We start from the raw sequence: 15,096 nt of genomic DNA, 5'->3' as shown, positions 1-15,096 counted from the left end.
AGGAAAGGAAGAAGTCAAACTATCACTATTTGCAGATGATATGATAACATACATAAAGAACCCCAAAAACTCCACAGAAAAACTAATTCAACTCATCAATCAATTCAGGAAAGTGGAAGGATAAAAAATCAACACGCAAATATCAGTAGCCTTCCTATACACAAACAATAAATCTGAAGAAGAAGAAATAAAAAAAAAATCCCTTTATTATCGAAACAAAAAAATCAAATACTTGGGAATATTCCTAACAAAAGAGGTAAAGGACCTATACCAAGAAAACTATCAAACATTGTTAAAAGAAATATAAGAAGACACAAAGAAATGGAAAGACATCCCCTGCTCATGGATTTGAAGAATAAACATTATTAAAATGGCCATCCTACCAAAAGCAATATAGAGATTCAATGTTATTCCAGTAAAAATTTCAATGACATTCTTCAAAGAAATAGAACAATTATTATTATTTTTTAAAGATTTATTTATATATTATTTATACAAGCACTGGGTACAGTCAGAAGCATGGGAGGGTGAGAGAATTCACCAGAGCCAGAGCAGAGAGCAGAGCAGGCAGAAGGACCAAAGTACACTGCTGAGGGGAGCAGCAGGCAGCAGGAGAGGTCTGCGTGCCATGTGGGACCCTCCTCCGGTGGCTGGGGAGCAGCCGGGGATCTAACCAGAGCTGCAGAGGCTGCGGGCAGCTTAGCAACCAGTGCTCAACTTTGTGCCACCGGGGAGGACCTAAATAGAACAATAATTGATGAAATTCATATGGAATCACCAAAAACCCAGAATAGCCAAAGCTCGCCTGAAAAAGAAAGAAGGGAATGGAGTCATCACACTCCCAGATTTCAAACTATACTACAAAGCCATAATCATTAAACTGCTTGGTATTGGGACAAGAACAGACACACAGACCAATGGAATCAAATAGAAAATCCAGAAATAAACCCACAGATTTATGGCCAACTAATCTTTGACAAAGGAGCAAAGAATATGCACTGGAGCAAAGAAAGTTTGTTCAATAAATGGTGCTGGGAAAGCTGGGTCACTACATACAAAAGAATGAAGCTCAACTACTACCTCACACCATGCACAAAAACCAGCTCAAATGGATTAAAGAACTAGACATAAGACCTGAAACCATAAAATACATAGAAGGAAATATAGGTGAAACACTACATGACATGCACCTCAAAGACATCTTTACAGACACATCACCCAAAGCAGTGATAGTGAAGGCAAAGATCAACAGCTGGGACTATATCAAATTAAAGAGCTTCTGTACAGCAAAAGAGACAATAACAAAAACAAAGAGAAACCCCACCAATTGGGAGAACATTTTTACACACAACACTAAAGTACTAATCACAAAAATCTACAAAGAGCTGATGAGACTCAACAAAAACAAAGAAAATAATCCAGTCAAAAATGGGCAGAAGAGCTAAAAAGAAACTTCTCTGAAGAGGAAATTCAAATGGTCAACAGGCATATGAAAAAAAAAATGTTCAATATCACTTGTAATCAGGGAAATGCAAATAAAAACTACAATGAGATACCATCTTACACCAGTGAGAATGGCACATATTAAAAAAAATAGCAACAACGTATGTTGGTGAGGTTGTGGAGAAAAAAGGAACTCTCCTGCATTGCTGGTGGGAGTGCAAACTGGTCCAACCACTATGGAGAGCTGTGTGGAGATTTTTTGAACTACTGAACATAGAGCTTCCATATGATCCAGCAATTCCACTCCTAGATATTTACCCAAATGACACAGAAACAGTAATTCCAAAGGGCACCTGCACCCCTATGTTTATAGCAGCATTATTTACAGCAGCTAAGCTATGGAAGCAACCCAAATGCCCCAAAATTGATGACTGGATCAAGAAGATGTGGTACATATACACAATGGAATATTACTCAGCAATCAAAAAAGATAAACACATGCAGTTTGCAGCAACATGGATGGAGCTAGAAGGGATCATGCTCAGCAAAACAAGTCAGAAAGAAAAAGAAAAATACTGGATGGTCTCACTCATAGCAGGAATTTAGAAAACCTAAATAAGAGACCAGAAAAGACTAATCAATGCAAAGTAATAATCAAAACCAACAAGCACCTATAAAGCTTGGGGGGGGAGATTAGGGAGGGCAGGGAGAGGAAGAACTAGAGTCAAAATAATGGGGGGGTGCAATTGTATGGGGACTATAACCAAATGAAATGAAAATGCATACATTGTATAAGGATGAAAAATGTTGTAAGAATTATATAAAATAAAATATTTTTTAAAAATGAAGAACAAAGAAGCCATCCAGAGTAAAAACTATCAAACGTATTCCAAAAAAAAAAAAAAAGAGCCTCACTCCATTCAACAAATATTATTGATAATAATTTTTATGCCAGCAAGCACCCTGAAATTTCTTTTTTTTCTATCAATCCCTCTTTGAATTTAGATTATTTAGCCTTACCATTTAGGTGCTCAGTGACCCTTTCTGAAATTCAGCCACTGAACTGCTACTTGAGAGCACAGGCTAAAGATAATATAATATATGAAAAGTATTAAGCATATGGCTAGCATATAGGAAACTCTTAATACATTGTAGCTGCTAGTATTAACATCTAGTATAAATATTAATAAATGCAAGTTAAATACATGCTAGGCAATGCCTTAAATGTTAGTTATTACTTAACAAAAGAAAGAAAATGATGTGGAATATTGCATATATTTTGGTGAAAAGGGGTGTACTGATGAAACTTGAAAGATGGCAGTAAAACAGAATTCATAGTAGAAGCTGGTAAAATTTGTCACTGCTTTAAATTAAAACTTTTCAAAAGTTAGTGCTGGTGTCAGAAAGTAAAGTGCTTTGGTTGTTGGAGTAGGGATTCTTAACTTTTTTCCTTGGTTGTAAAAAGGAACTGAGGAAATACACTGACTAAGAAAAGAAACAACAAATGCAATGAACAAAACATTACAAATATGGTAGATATTAATCTAACTATATCAACAATCACTTTAAGTGTGAATGGGCTACATATACCAAAGGATTCTTTCAACAAAGACAAAACAAATCTACACAATAGGATAAAGCATTTGCAAATAATACACCTGAAAAAGGATTAGAAAATATAATAAATCTTACAACTCAACAATAAAAAAAAAAAAAACAAATTTAAAATGTTTAAAATGGGTAAAGGGGGGGATCTGGCCACTGCCGGGGCAGATTGCAGGCCAAGGAAGTACCCTCCTGACTTGCCATTTTAGAATAGGGATTTTTGTTTCAAGGAGACTGCTTGTAATTAGGAGAGGGCTGCCCCCACAGCCAGAAGTGTGCTGGGAAGCCCCCACAAACCAGGCCCCGTCTGGCAGGGAGTTGGAGCCCAGAGGGGGATCCAGCAATTTGGAGCCCAGCGAGCAATCCAGCCACACCACCTCCAAGGCAGTCTGCAGGACCTCAGGACACATCTTTGGAATTAAACAAAAACAGAAGGAGGAGATATTCTGTGACAGTGACCATTAACATATTCATAGTACCACTGCCCTACTGGACTTCTGGCATAAACGAATTTGACTCAATTGGACCACAGTTTCTGACATCCCAGAAAGAGCACACCAAAAAGATGCTAGCCAGTACCAGCAACACAATGTTCCAATACATAGGACAAATTAGAAAACAAGCAGCAGGTAGAAGTAAAACTACAAGCAACCAAGCAAGTCCTCAGGGAAAAGACACACCACAAAAAGAAAATCACCCACCAGATTGCAACAGTGACTTGGAAGAACATCTGAGCCTTCCAGAAAGAGAATTTAAAATTGCCATGATTAAAAAACTGAAAGAAGTAAAAAAATGTGGGAAAAATAATCAACGATCAGAGGAATGAAATTGAGTCCCTAAAGAGGGAAGTGAAAGAAATGCAGGAGATCAAAGGATTAATGGAGGAGCTAAAGAACTCTGGGAAAAGCAGTGAAAACAGAAGAGATGAAATGGAAGAACAAATGAGCACTCTTGAAGACACAAAAATAAAAAGAACCAAAACAGAAAAGGAAAGAGAAGTATGAAGGGGAAAAAAAATGAAGAAATCTTTGGGAACTATCTGACTCTATGAGGAAAGGAAATATAAGAGTTATAGGAATCACAGAAGGAGAGAAGAGAGACATAGGAACAGAGAAAATATTCAAGGAAATAATTAAAGAGAACTTCCCAAACGTGAGGAAGGAGCTGAAAATAGACATACAAGAAGCAAGAAGAACACCAAGCTTCCATGATGAAAGGAAAAATACAGGAAGACACATAATAGTAAAGTTCCCAAGAATCCAAGAGAAGGGAAAAATAATGAAGCTGACAAGATGGAAGAAACAGATAACTTAAAAAGAAAACCAATCAGGCTGATAAAAGACTTCTCCGAAGAAACACCATGGGCAAGGAGACATTTGGAGGGACATAGTCAACAGACTCCAAGACAACAAATGCCAACCAAGAATACTCTATCCTGCAAAGCTTTCCTTCCTCTATGAGAAAGAATAAGGACATTCCCAGACAAACAGAAACTCCAGAATTTCATTACAACTAAACCCCTACTCCAAAAAATACTACAAGGTATCCTAAAGCCAGAACCAACAGAGGGATGAATAAGAAAGAAACAAGACATAAATGAACAAATAAATAAATAAACAAACAAACAAATAAGTAAATAAAGCCAGAGAAAAGACTAACAAAACGGCAAATACAGATGTTAACATATCAATATTAACTTTAAATGTAAACAGCCTAAACTCTTCAATAAAAAGACACAGAGTCGCAGGCTGGATTAAGAAAGAAAACCCAACATTTTGCTGTCTTCAGGAAACTCATTTAACTACAAAAGATTAAAATAGACTGGAAGTAAAAGGATGGAAAACAATCCTACAAGCAAATGGGCCAAAAAAGAAAGCAGAAACTTATATCAGATAAAACAGATTTCAAACTCAAAAAGGTAAAAAGAGACCCCAAAGGTCACTACATTATGATCAAGGGGACAATATTTCAAGAAGAAATAATACTTATTAACATATACTCACCAAATGAAGGAGCACCAAAATATATCAGACAACTATTTATCATCTCTGAAAACAGACATCAGAGAAAACACATAAGTAGTAAGAGACTTCAACACACCACTATCAACAATGGATAGATCAACGAGACAAAAAATAAGTAAGGACATTAAAGCTCTAAATAAGGATCTAGTCCTCATGGGCTTAAAAGACATGTATAGATCACTACACACAAAAAAAATATGAGTACACATTTTTCTCAAGCTCACATGGATCATTCTCCAGGATCAATCACATACTGGGACACAAGACAAACGTCAACAGATACACCAAGATTGAAATCATACCAACCATCTTTTCTGACCATGAAGGCACCAAACTAGAAATAAATCATAAAAAGAAGACAAGGAACCCTCCCACCTAATGGAGATTGAAACCCACACTACTGGAAGACTACTGGACTAATGAGGAGATCAAAGAAGAAATTAAAAAATATTTTGAGTTGAATGACAAGGAGAAAACCAATTTCCTAAATGTATGGGATGCAGCAAAAGCAGTAATAAGGGGAAAATATATAGCAATAGAGGCTCACATCAAGAAACAAGAAAGAACTGAAAGAAACAACCTAATCTCACAGCTCAAAGAACTTCAAAAAGAACAACAATAAACCCCAAAACCAGTAGAAGAAAGGAAAAAATAGAAATCAAAACAGAAATAAATGTAATTGAAACTAAAAAAAAATCCAAAAGATCAAAATGAAACCAAAAGTTCGTTCTTTGAAAAAATAAATAAAATAGACAAACCCCTAGCCAGGCTCAAAAAGGAAAAATGGGAGAAAGCACAAACAAATAGTATCACAAATGAAAGAGGAGAAATCACAACAGACACAGCAGAAATCAAAAGAATAATCAGAAACTACTATGAACAGTTATATGCAAACAAGCTCAGCAATCTAGAGGAGATGTACAAATTCCTACAACTTTACAACCACCCAAAGCTAGATGAAGAAATAGAAGGCCATCCTGGTGGCACAGTGGGTTGAGCACAGTGCCGTGAAACTGTCTTTAGCATTTGGGCACCCATTCGATTCCCAGCCAGCTGGGGAGATTCCCACATGTCACCACAGACCTTTCCTGTCTCGCCCGCTGCTCCCCTCAGCAGTGTGTTTCACTTGGTCTGCCTGTTTCGCTCCCAGTTCTGTCTCTGGTGAATCCTCTCATCCTCCTACACCTCAGGCTTGTACTCCAGCTCTAGTATAAAAATAAATAAATCTTTAAAAAAATTACAATAAAAGAGGTAATAGAACACCTAAACAGACCAATTACAATCAGTGAAATTGAAATGGTAATCAAAACCCTCCCCAAAAACAAAAGTCCAGGAACAGATAGACTTACAAATGAATTCTACCAAACATCCAGAAATGAATTAGTGTCTATAATTCATACAGTCTTTCAAAATATTGAGAAGGAAGGGATAAAACCAAAGAAGTTCCATGAAGCCAACATTACACTAATACCAAAACTGAACAAGGACAACACAAAAAAAGAAAACTACAGGCCAATCTCTCTAATGAACACTGATGCAAAAATACTCACAAAATAGGGAAGGCAGAAGTAAAACTATCACTATTCACAGATGATATGATCGTATACATACAGAACCCCAAAAACTCCACAGAAAAACTAATTAATCAATCAGTTTAGTAAAGTGGCAGGATACAAAATCAATGCACAAAAATCAGTAGGCTTCCTATACACAAACAATATATCTGAAGAAGAAATCAAGAAAACCATTGCTTTTATTATTGAAAAAAAAATCAAATACTTTGGAATAAACCTAACAAAAGAAGTAAAGTACCTATACAAAGAAAACTATAAAACACTGTTAAAAGAAATAGAAGTGGACACAAAAAAGTGGAAAGACATCCCCTGTTCATGGATCGGAAGAATTAACATTATCAAAATGGCCATCCTACCAAAAGCAATCTGCAGATTCAATGCTATTCCAATTAAAATTTCAATGTCATTCTTCAAAGAAATAGAAAAAAAATACTGATGAAATTCATATGGAGCCACCAAAAACCTCGAATAGCCAAAACCCTCCTGGAAAAAAAAAAAAAAAAGAAGGGAATGGAGGCATCACTCTCCCAGATTTCAAACTGTAATACAAAGCCATAATAATCAAAACTGCATGGTATTGGAACCATAATAGACACATGGACCAATGGAACCGAATAGAAAACCCAGAAATAAACCCACAGATCTATGGTCAACTAATCTTTGACAAAGGAGCAAAGAATATGCACTGGAGCAAAGAAAGTTTGTTCAGTAAATGGTGCTGGGAAAACTGGGTCACTACATGCAAAAGAATGAAACTTGACTACTACCTCACACCATGCACAAAAACCAACTCAAAATGGATTAAAGAACTAGACATAAGACCTGAAACCATAAAATACGTAGAAGGAAATATAGGCGAAACACTACGTGATTTGCACATCAAAGACATCTTTACAGACACATCACTCAAAGCAGTGATAGTGAAGGCAAAGATAAACACCTGGGACTATATCAAATTAAAGAGCTCCTGCACAGCAAAAGAGACAATAATAACAACAAAGAGAAACCCCACAGAGTGGGAGAACATTTTTGCACATAACACTAATGATAAAGGACTGATCACAAAAATCTACAAATAGCTGCAGAATTTTAACAAAAACAAAGAAAATAATCCAGTCAAAAAATGGGCAGAAGAGGTAAAAAGAAACTTCTCTGAAGAAGAAATGCAAATGGCCAACAGGCATATGAAAAAATGTTCAGCATCACTTGCAACCAGGGAAATGCAAATCAAAACTACAATGAGATAGCATTTCACACCAGTGAGAATGGCACATATTAAAAAAATAGCAACAACAAATATTGGCAAGGATGATGGAGAAAAAGGAATTCTCCTGCACTGCTCGTGGTCGTGCAAACTGGTCCAACCACTGTGGAAAGCTGTGTGGAGATTCCTTAACCTGCTAAAGATAGAGCTCCCATATGATCCAGCAATTCCACTCCTAGGTGTTTACCCAAAGGACACAGAAACATTAATTCAAAAGGGCACCTGCACCCCTATGTATATAGCAGCAGTATTTACAATAGCTAAGCTATGGAAATAGCCCAAATGCCCAAAAATAGATGACTGGATCAAGAAGATGTTATACATATACACAAATGGAATACTACTCAGCAATCAAAAAAGATAAACTCATGCCATTTGCAGAAACAGGGATGGAGCTGGAAAGGATCATGCTCAGAGAAATAATCCAGAAAGAAAAAGAAAAATACCAGATGGTCTCACTCATAGCAGGAATTTAGAAAACCTAAATAAGAGACCATGGAAAAGACTAATTATAATAAGTAAAAATCAAAATCAACAAGCAACTATAAGCCAGAGACACACTAGGGGTGGGGATTATTGTCAAATAAGGGGAGTGGGAATTGTATGGGGACTATAACCAAGATGAAAATGCATATATTGTGCAAAAATGAACAATGATGTTAAAAATATATATATAATATATAAAAAAAACTTTATCTTAAAAAATAAAATGGGTAAATAATTTGAATACATATTTCTCCAAATAATGCCAATAAATTCATAAATAGATATTTACCCTCATTATTTATTAGGTAAAGACAAATCAAAACTACAATGACATACCACTTCATACTGATCAGGTTCCTGTAATCAAAAAGACAAAAAAAAATACACAAGTGTTGGCAAGTATGTGGAAAAATTGTAGACCTCATATATTATTAGTAGGAATATAAGATGGACAAGTCCCTACAAAAGACATTTTGATAGTTCTTAAAAGTGTTCAACATAGACTTACCATATGACCAATGAACCCACTCCTAAATGTTTACCTAAGAGAATTAAAAGCTTAAGTTTATACAAAATCGTGTAAATGAATTTTCATTACAACATTTTTCATACTAATTAAAAAATTGGAAAAACAAATTTCCATCAACTGGTGAATGAAAAAAATGGTATATTTCTAGAACAGAAAATTATTTGACAATGAAAGGGGATGAACTCTTAGTATATGTTACAACATGGATGAACCTTAAAAATATTATGCTATGGGGCCTCCCTGGTGGCACAGTGGTTGAGCGCTGGGTTGCAAAGCTGCCCACAGCCTCTAGAGCGCTGGTTCGATCCCCAGCCGCCGGGCGAGGGTCCCACATGGCGCGCAGACCTCTCCTGCCTCCCGCTGCTCCCCTCAGCAGTGTACTTTGGTCCTTCTGCCTGCTCTGCTCCCTGCTCTGGCTCTGGTGAATTCTCTCACCCTCCCGTGCTTCTGACTGTACCCAGTGCTTGTATAAATAAATAAATAAATCTTTTAAAAATAATATTATGCTATGATGAAAGCAGTCAGTCACAAAAAATCAAATATTTTGTAATTCCATTCATACCAATGTGCCAACTAATCAAATGTAAAAAGACAGAAGAGATTCATGGTTACCTAAGACTGGAAGAAGGGAAGATTGGCAAATGGGAAGTGGCAGCTAATATGTATAAGGATTACCCAGTTTTCCCTGATTTACATCTTACATAAATTTATCACAATGTCAAAACTAGGAAAATGTGTATAGTTCTATGTCATTTTATTGCATTATATGATATAAAGTATTCCTGTAAATAACCCCAAATTCATTATTATAAACTATTCCATTAGCTTCCTGGTACTACCTCTTTATGATTGTACTCTCCCCCTCTATCTGCCAAATCTTTAATCCCTGGTAATCAGTAATCTGCTTTTCATTATTTACAGTTTTATCATTTCAAGAAGATTATGTAAATAGAATAATACAGCATGTTATCTTTTGAAACTATATATACTTTTTTAACTCAGTGGAGTGCCCTTGAGATCCACCCAAATTTTTGCATGTATTAGTAGTTCATTACCCTCTTATTACCATACAATATGTCATGCTATCGATATGTCACAGTTTATTCGCTCATGTGGGCATTTGAATTCTTTACAAATTTGGGGTCACTGCAAATAAAGTTGGTATGAGCTATTGTGCACAGGCTTTTGTGTGGATATATTTTTATTTCCTTGAAATAAATACCCATGAATTTATGGGTCTGGTGGTAACTTTATGTTTAGTATTTGTTAAAAAGCAAAGTATTTGTAGAGAGAATGCTGTTAAACTCCCCAGTTATAATTGTGCATTTATCTAATTCCCCCTTCATTTATACAAGTTTTTGCTTCACATATCTTGCAATTCTGTTTTGTTGTATACACATTTAGGATTGCAACGTCTTCTCGGTGGACTAAGATATATTATTATGTAATGTCTTTCTTCCTCATTTTCTCTGCTCTTAAGTCTACTTTATCTAAAATTAATTTAATCTACTTCTGCTTTCTTTTAATGTGTGCATGGTTTACATGTTTTTTCCATCCTTTACTTCTTACCAGTGTATTTCATGATGAAATAATTTTCTCATAGACATTACATGGTGTTTTTTAAAAATACATTTTGCCAGCTTCTGTCATTTAATTGATATATCTAGACCATTGACATTTACTGCATTTTTTTACATTAAGATTTAAGCCTACCATTATACATTTTTTTTCAGTTTTTGATTTGTCTGTTGTCTTTTTCCATCTCTCCTATACATTACATTTCTTAGAATCACATATTTATATATCTATGGCATTTTTTAGTGTATATTTTCATCTAGTTTTTTTTTTTTGGTGGTTGCACCAAGTATTACTTTATATTTACACACACACACACACACACACATAACTTATAAAGACTGCTAATGTTGACATCTTGCTAGTTTGAGGGAAGTGTATAAATCTTGCTTCACTTTTTGTTCTTTTACCCTCTTCCCATTTAATTATACGAAATATTTCTCCTATTACATTGAGAACAACTTTAGATACCACTACATTTTTTCATCAATCACGATTTAGAAAATTCAAGAAGAGAAACAAAAATCTATTCTATTTATTCTTATTTTTGCTTCTCTGGCTATCATTCCTGATGTTTCAAGAGCCTTTATTTTATTTTCTCTCTGTTCCAAGAATTTCCTCTAGCAACTAAGTATAAGATTCTGAATTAGATAAATCCACAATTATAATATTTTTTCCCACGACTTTGAAAATGTGATGCCTGGTTTCCATTGTCTCTAATGAGAAGTCATCTGTTAATCTTATTGTCTCTCCCAAATACATTACAATTCATTTTTCTCTTGCTGATTTCAAAATTTTCTCTTTATCTTTGCCTTTGAACTTTTATTTTGTGAGACCCTCGCCTGTGGCCAGGGAACGAACCAGCACTGCAGAGGCTGCGGGCAGCCTCGCAGCCCAGCGCTCAACCGCTGCACCACCAGGGGAGGCCTGCCTTTGAAACTTTTGACTATGATATGTCTATGTTTAGCTTTCCTGAAATTTACTGTTCCTAGAGTTCATTGAGTTTTTAGCATGTATAAATGAATATATTTTTTCTCAATTTGGGAAAATTTAACCAGTAGTTCTTTAAATAGTTTCTGCTCATTTCCCTATTTTCTCCTGGTATTCCCTAATATTGTTAACCGTCTGGCTGGTCTGTTTTTGTTGGAATTCTATTAGAGCTTCTATTACAGCTGTTAGTCTCTATTAATTTCTACCTGGTTGCTCTATTGTTTTTCAACAATGCTCTGCAGCATAAATTGCACCACAGTCTGATTGAATTTTATTCAGGTTCCTTGTTAGGGACACAGCGTTACCATCCTTTTAGGTTTACACAGACCTGCTTCTGGGAAAAACCTCTGCATTACAGATTAAAGGTTTGGGAGTGAGGTGGATATGTGGGGTAGGAAATAAATTATTCACTTGATGTCACACCCAGATCCTCCTTCTGGGGAGGTGTGTGCTTGTGTGTGCATGCAGAGGGCACTGTTGCCAACTGAAGCTGCTGAAACTACTTAATATGTACCTACTGCAGCTCAGAACTGGGAAGAAGATCTGCAGTGTTCACTGGTCACTGATCCTACCTTGAATATGTCTTTTATCCTGCAAATCGTGGTTAACTAGTAGCTACTACTCAACTCGAAGTACATTGGATCAACTCTCCCATAGCATAGAGCTGTTCAGGAAAGGGGGGACTTTTATCTTCACTAGCTATTCTGCCTGGTCCTCCCTGCATAGTGAGAGCTGTGGGGTGTTGAACAGGTGCCTCCTGGATGCTGCCATCCACTCTACATAGGCCTTTCACATGACAAATCTGTGGAAAATGGAACTTCATGGTGTTTGCCAACTGCTAAAAGCACACAAAATAGCTTTTCCACCCCAGGAGTCTGGGGAGATAAGAATTACCACTTGGCAGTCAAACCTGCTGAAATAGTTCTTCTGCATAGGAGAACTGTCAGGGATGGATACAGTCTCGAGTTCAAATACCACTGCCTCCCACTATTCTTATTGAGCTTCTGTAGTTTTTAAAATAAATACTTTCAACTTTTTGTGAGTTCTTTGATCAATCTCCAGAGAATGCTGATCATCAGTGTAACATGTTTTTCTGAGAGAGAGGTTTCCTTAACTTCTTTGTATCATCTTTGAAATTTTCCATGAGCCTATAAGTTTTTTTGCAACACAGCCATTCAGGAAGTTGGAAAATTCTCTTTCCTTTTATAGTCACTTACAAAACGAGTTGTTTACACTTGGTGTCTCCTCTTACTCCTTCCATTCCCTCCTCAACCTACTGAAGTCTGACTCTTATCCCTGCTATTCCTACTATTCCTCTGCGTTAAGGTTTCTAATGACCTTCTACTTATCATATCAATAGACATTCCTCAGTTCTAACTTCATTTGAAACTCTTAGCAGAATTTGACATTGTGGATGAATCCTTTTTTTAAACTCTCCCATCTTGGCTCAGGCCCTTCTCTCCTGAGCCTCAGACCATGCTTTGATATTCTCTTTCAGACAATTCTTTACCTTTGTTTATTTTTATCTTCCTACCCCTTAAATTTGGGTTTTCACAAGCTCCCTTCCTTGTTGCTTCTTCCTCTATGAATTCTCCTTTGATAATAAAATTCACGCTCTTGGTTTCAAGTACTATCCAAGTACTTGGTTTCAAGTGCCTCCCAAATTTACATCTATATAATCTTGACTGAAATTTGTTACTTGTATATTCAAAAGCCTGATGAAAATATGCACACAGCTGTTTCTCAGGCTCTTCAAATTCAGCATCTACAAAACAGGTCTTGTCATCTACTTTCCTCAATGTGCTCCTGCTATATTCTCAGTCTCAATGAGTCACACCAAAATATACCTAGCCCTCCAGGACAGAAAACTATAAGTCATCCTTAATTGTTAACCTTTATTCTCCCTACATCCAAATCACAATATTTTATTGATTTTTGTTCCCTAAATATCCCTCAAGCTCATCTTTTCATCTTTTACTGCCCCTTCCTTAATTCAGCAAACATCATGTCTGCCCTTGACCTAGTAGTTACGCTATGTTCTAGTCTAGCCTGACCACCTTCCCATCCTTTACACAGAACCAGAATGAGGCCTCTGTAACACACAAATAATGTTGCCATTACCTTGTTATTTTTTAATTTAAATATTTTATTTTATATAATTCTTACATCTTTTTTCATCTTTGCACAATGCATGCATTTTCATTTTGGTTATATTCCCCATACAATTGCACCTCCCCCCTTATTTTGACTCTAGTCCTTCCTTTCCCAGCCCATCCCCCCCATAGTGTGTCTCTGGTTTATAGTTGCTTGTTGATTTTTATTTTTACTTTGTATTGATTAGTCTTTTTCCTGGTCTCTTATTTAGGTTTTCTAAATTCCTGCTATGAGTGAGACCATCCGGTATTTTTCTTTTTCTTTCTGGCTTATTTCACTGAGCATGATCCCTTCTAGCTCCATCCATGTTGCTGCAAACTGCATGTGTTTATCTTTTTTGATTGCTGAGTAATATTCCATTGTGTATATGTACACATCTTCTTCACCCAGTCATCTATTTTTGGGCATTTGGGTTGCTTCCATAGCTTAGCTATTGTAAATAGTGCCGCTATAAACATAGGGGTGCAGGTGCCCTTTGGAATTGCTGTTTCTGTGTCATTTGGGTAAATACCTAGGACTGGAATTGCTGGATCATATGGAAGCTCTTATGTTTAGTAGTTCAAGAAATCTCCATAGTGGTTGGACCAGTTTGCACTCCCACCAACAGTGCAGGAGGATACCTTTTTCTCCACAACCTCACCAACATTTGTTGTTGCTAGTTTTTTTTAATATGATGTTTGTCTTGTGTCCCAGTATGTGATTGATCCTGGAGAATGATCCGTGCGTGCTTGAGAAAAAGGTGTACTCAGATTTTTTTTGGGTTTAGTGTTCTATAGATGTCTGTTAAGCCCAAGTGCTCTAGATCCTTATTTGGAGGTTTAGTGTCTTTACTTATTTTTTGTCTTGTTGATCTATCCATTGTTAATAGTGGTATGTTGAAGTCTCCTACTACATATGTGTTTTCTCTGATGTCTATTTTCAGAGATGATAATAATTGCCTGATATATTTTTTTAAAAAATAAATTTTATTTTTATATTCCCCATACAATTGCAACCCCCCCATTCTGAACCCAATCCCTCCCTGCCCACCCACACACCCCAAAAAGTGTCTCTGGTTCATAGTTTCTGGTTGATTTTGATTTTCACTTTCTTATAGCTATTCATTTTACTGGTCCCTTATTTAAGTTTTCTAGATTCCTGCTATGAGTGAGACCATCCGGTATTTTTCTTTTTCTTTTTGGCTTATTTCGCTGAGCATGATCCCTTCCAGCGCCATCCATGTTGCTGCAAATTGCATGTGTTTATCTTTTTTGTTTTTTTTAAAGATTTATTTATTTATTTATTTATACAAGCACTGGATATAGTCAGAAGCGCGGGAGGGTGAGAGAATTCACCAGAGCCAGAGCGGGGAGCAGAGCAGGCAGAAGGACAGAAGCACATTGCTGAGGGGAGCAGCGGGCGGCAGGAGAGGTCTGCGTGCCATGTGGGACCCTCCTATGGTGGCTGGGGAGC

The sequence above is a fragment of the Talpa europaea genome (assembly GCF_964194135.1).
Source record: "Talpa europaea genome assembly, chromosome: X".
NCBI classification, from domain to species: Eukaryota; Metazoa; Chordata; class Mammalia; order Eulipotyphla; family Talpidae; genus Talpa; species Talpa europaea.
Note: the sequence above shows the minus strand (reverse complement) of the source record.